The sequence below is a fragment of the Arachis hypogaea genome, chromosome 14, assembly GCF_003086295.3.
Source record: "Arachis hypogaea cultivar Tifrunner chromosome 14, arahy.Tifrunner.gnm2.J5K5, whole genome shotgun sequence".
NCBI lineage: Eukaryota > Viridiplantae > Streptophyta > Magnoliopsida > Fabales > Fabaceae > Arachis > Arachis hypogaea.
Genome location: NC_092049.1, coordinates 64,908,268 through 64,913,611, shown reverse-complemented (window position 1 = coordinate 64,913,611; position 5,344 = coordinate 64,908,268).

Below are 5,344 nucleotides of genomic sequence, written 5' to 3'. Positions count from 1 at the left end.
TCATCAGGGTAACCTCACCCTGGCCATTCACAAAATGGGGACTCGACCTCCTTGGGCTCTTCCCTCAAGGATCAGTACAGGTCAAGTTCCTCATCTTAGGGGTAGACTATTTCACAAAGTGGATTGAGGCAGAGCCCCCTAGCTAACGTCACTGCTCAAAGAAGTCAAAAATTTCTATATAGAAATATTGTCACAAAATTTGGGGTTGCTTACTCCATTACCACAGATAATGGCACTCAATTCACAGACGCAGGCTTTAGAAAATTAGTGGCCGACTTGAAAATAAAACACTAATTCAGTTCCGTAGAACATTCCCAGGCTAATGGACAGGTAGAAGCCGCCAATAAAGTCATATTGGCTGCATTAAAACAGAGAATACAGGACGCAAAGGGAGCCTGGGCTGAAGAGCTCCCACAATTCCTATGGGCATATCGGACAACTCCACATTCCACCACAAAGGAATCACCTTTCCGATTGGCCTATGAAATGGAGGCAATGATACCGGTAGAAGTCGAAGAAGGATCTCCTAAAACGATCCTCTATAGTGAAGAAGCCAACCCCTAACTTCAAAGGGAAGAGCTTGACCTACTCTTAGAAGTCCGAGAAAAATCTCGGATAAGAGAAGAAGCGTTAAAACGACGCATGGCCTCAAGGTACAATCGAAAGGTAGTACAGCGAAGCTTCGCCAACAATGACCTCATTCTAATTCAAAATTATATCGGAACAAGTCAACCTAGAGAGGGGAAGCTGGCGGCTAACTGGAAAGGACCCTACCGAGTCATAGAAGTATTGGTAAAGGGCTACTACAAAGTGTTCGAACTCGAGGGGCGAGAGCTACCAAGGTCATGGCACGCCTGCAACCTAAGAAGGTATTATAGTTAAAAGGTAATAAAGGATCTTAGGACAAAGGTGCACTTTTTTTCCTAAAAAAGGTTTTTTAATGAGGCGCCAAGCCAAGATCTACAAATTACCTAATTTAAGGAGGGTGAGCACCCACATGTATATATTTGCAAATTTTCTATTGGAATAAAGTTTTTTTCAGATTTTCTACAAATCCTCTTTGTCAAGACGCATTAATCTGAAATGCAAAAATTCATCACCCGATTATAAAGCTACAGATTGACAAAAACAGAATAATGTAAGAAGTTATAAAAAGCGAACCATGAATAGAGGCCTGACGAGGTCTGAAATAAAAAAAAGATTGCTAGAAATAACTTAGAATGGACAGACAAAAAAGAAGTTGGACCAGATTAAAGCGACAAAAAGTTATAAAAAGTAACCCATAGAAAATAGGCCTAGCCAGCCCTGAAAATGGATTACTAGAAATAATTTAGAAGGGACCGACATGATGAAGTCAGCCCGACAAAGCTACAAAAAGTTATAAAGAAGTAATCTATAAAAAGAGACCTGACAAGGTCCACATAAAATGGATTACTAGAAATAACTTAGAAGAGACCGACATGATGAAGTCGACCCGACAAAGCTACAAAACATTATAAAGAAGTAATCCATAAAAAGAGACCTAACAAGGTCTAAATAAAATGGATTACTAGAAATAACTTAGAGTGGACCGAGATGAAGTAGTCGGCCTAAAGCCAATTCCAAGTGAAAGAGTTGTAAAATAGTAAACCCAAGGGATTACTAAAAAAGCCTAGTGAAAAACATACGCTAGAAGGGGAACGGCTCAACTATAACTTCACCAAAATCGACCTACCATGGGAGTACTACAAAGAATAAGTCGAACAAAGCTAGCCTCAAAAGCCATTTCGACTAAAATGCAGAAAGCAAAATAAAAGTATATCAAAAGAGGTTGGGCATCAAGATGCCAACACTCTAAAGATGTCTGGAAGTGCTGAACAAAGCTGCATACAAAGCATATCACAAAAGAACAAAGCTGGCATAATAAAAGGCTCAAGAGGCCACCCGAAAAAGCCGACCTCAAGTGCTTAAAGAAACTACTTTGTTTTTCTATATAGAGTTGCTATAGAAAAGCAACCAAAATATCCAAGTCAAGTAGAGCACAAGTTACAGAAATAAGAGTTTAAAAGCCCACAGACCAGGCTGTACAAATCATCGAAAAAAATTCATCAAAGATCCAGGTTCTCATCGGGAGCAGCATCTTGAGTCAATGAAGGATAGATGATCCTCGTAGGAATTGCATCTACAGTCCCATCATCCCGATTCAAGATCTGGACGTCAAGGTCGGACTCCGGCTGGCCGACCTCAGTAATAGGAGTTGAAGAAGCCGGGGCAGCAGAGGCTTTGGCAGATGGCAGAGGAGGAGGGTCTACATCTACATCGTCATCATCCGGGCCATCAGGGACAATCTTACCATCTTCTACAATGTTGTCGAAGTTGAATAGGGTGAGGTCGAGCATGGGCGCAAGAACTCGAACTTGAGCCTTCAAATTCTCATAAGTAGCATTCACGCTACCTACAAGATGGCCCTGGAGCTCAGTGTAGTCAGCCTGAGCAGACTCCAACCTCTCCCTGAGCCCTATCATCTCGCCACAAAGTCAGGACATAGCTCTCCTTATGCTTTTGTGCCATCTCCTCAGCCCGGTTTGCAGAAGCCACCGCAGCAGTAGCCCGAGTCTTCTTACCTTCCAACTCCTTTTCCAACTTAGCCACCTTCACCTCGAGCTCCTCCTTTAACCCCTTGATCCTGTCATATTCCAACTTGGCCTCCTCCATAAAAGCCTTTGTCACGTGAACTGGAACATCCTGGGCAGTCCGAAATAACGCTGCCCCCATGTTTGCCATTTTTATACTGCTCCGGATAATGAAGTCCAAATGACGAAGAATAGATACATCGTCAGTATGAACAACACCATAAGGAGCAATTTGTTGATCAACAAACCCAACAGCATTAAAGTCGGGGGCATCCAAATTGAAAGACTCAATAGTCCTCTGTCTTTTTGGAGGAGGGATGGCAGTAGGAGAAGAGGTAGCAGCAGAGGCCTGGGGAGGATCAACCAAGTGGACCTGAGGAGTAGGAATCATCTTCCTCGGCCTAGAAGTTCTAGATATCGGCTTTTTAGGAGGAACCTGAGAAGATCCTTCCCCAGCCGCCTTAGCCGAGATGTTCTGGGCAGCTGTAGCCTTTCTCGCCTTCTTAAAGGCCTTCATGGAGTCATTGTTTTTAATAATCTCTGAAAATACATTGCAAGAAACCAAGTTATAAATTGGAAAAAAAGGAATAAACTCGACAAAATAAACAAGCACAACAGATACAAAAGAAGTCGACCACTACCCAGCTCATCTCGGAGAAGTGAGGGATTTCCTAGGAATTTCTTTGTATCAAGATGGGGAGGTTGCCCCCAGTTCTCTTCCAACACAGTTACAAAGGCTTGCTCAACTTCATCCAACATCTCCCAAGTATATCTAGACACCACTACATTCTTTTACCATTCTAAAGGAAAGCTGGGCTCGCCATTCTCATCCAAAAAGAAAGGCCGGGCTCCTTCAACAGCTCGCACCATGAAAAAATAGTTCTTGAAATCGCGAAAAGATTCATCATACATCGAAAAACTTTCTTTCCCTGGGCAGCTCAGAAAGATACCCAAGCAGCCTTCTTCTTAGCCACCCCGGGTTTAGACAAAACAAAAAGGTAAAGAAAAAGGGTTTGAGATGGTTTAGCATCCAACTCTTGATATAGTAATTGAAAGATCTTAAGGAAGCTCTACGAATTCGGGTGAAGCTGGGATGGAGATACATTGCACGACCACAACAAATTGGTCTCAAAAGGAGTAAAAGGAAAAGTAATGTTCAGCTGGCTGAAAAAATAGTCATAGGCATAAAAGAAGAGACGCTCCCCCTGGACCGAGATCAGGAAACAAACCCTCTCATCGGGATCAGGCGCTACTAGCTCGTAATCTTTCTCCTATTCCTGACTACTACAAATCCTGTGATGTTTCCTCAGCTCTACACAATACTCAGTATTTACCACAGAGACACACATCAACACGAGGGAGTCCAGCCAGTCCAACATGCCATCGGGGACTTTGGAAGAGGTCAGGACAATATTTTTGTGAGACGACATGGGTCAACTAGTCCTACTGATGAGTGGATAATTTATACCCTTTTTGGCATTGTTTTTACATAGTTTTTAGTATGTTTTAGTTACTTTTTATTATATTTTTATTAGTTTTCATTCAAAAATCACATTTCTGGACTTTACTATGAGTTTGTGTATTTTTCTGTGATTTCAAGTATTTTCTGGCTGAAATTGAGGGACTTGAGCAAAAATCTGATTCAGAGGCTGAAAAAGGACTGCAGATGCTGTTGGATTCTGACCCTCCTGCACTCAAAGTGGATTTTCGGGAGCTACAGAAGCGCAATTGGTGCGCTATCAATTGCGTTGAAAAGTAGACATCTTCGGCTTTCCCGCAATATATAATAGTTTATACTTTGCCCGAGATTTGATGGCCCAAACTGGCGTTGAAGGCCAGCCAAAAACTTTCTAGCGTAAAACGCCAGAACTGGCATAATTCTTGGCGTTAAACGCCCATTCTGGCACCCAGGGTGGCGTTTAACACCAACTCGAGGCATATGCACTTGAAAGCTTGAGAGCTCATCCTAAACACTCACCAAGTGGGTCCCGGAAGTGGATTTCTGTACTTTCTGCACTTAGTTACTCATTTTCTGTAAACTTAAGTTACTAGTTTAGTATAAAAACTACTTTTAGAGATTTAGTTTACAACTTATGACATTTTTTACATTTGATATTGAATCTTCTATGGCATGAGTCTCTAAACCCCATAGGAGAGGGTGAGGAGCTCTGCTGTGTTTCAATGGATTAATGCAATTACTACTGTTTTCTATTCAATCACGCTTGATTCTATTCTAAGATACTCACCCGTACTTCAATATAGAGAATCTGATGATTCGTGACACTCATCATTATTCTCAATTCTATAAATACATGCCTGACAACCACTCCCGTTCTATCTGAGCTCAACGTAGTCATTGGGCGATAGATTGAGTGCGTATCTCTTGAGTCTCTGATCCATGGACCGAGTCCGTGAGATTAGAATCTTCGTGGTAGAGGCTAGAACCAATTGGTAGCATTCCTGGGATCCAAAAAGTCTAAACCTTGTCTGTGGTATTCCAAGTAATATCTAGGAAGGGATGACTGTGACGAGCTTCAAACTCATGAATGTTGGGCACAGTGATAGTGTTCAAAAGGATAGAGAGATCCTATTCTGACGCTAGTGAGAACTGACAGATGATTAGCCGTGCGGTAGCTGTACCTGGTATTTTTCATCTGAGACGAGAAATCCAACAGTTGATTAGCCGTGCAGAGACCGTGCCTAGTATTTTTTATCTGAGAGGATTATACAGC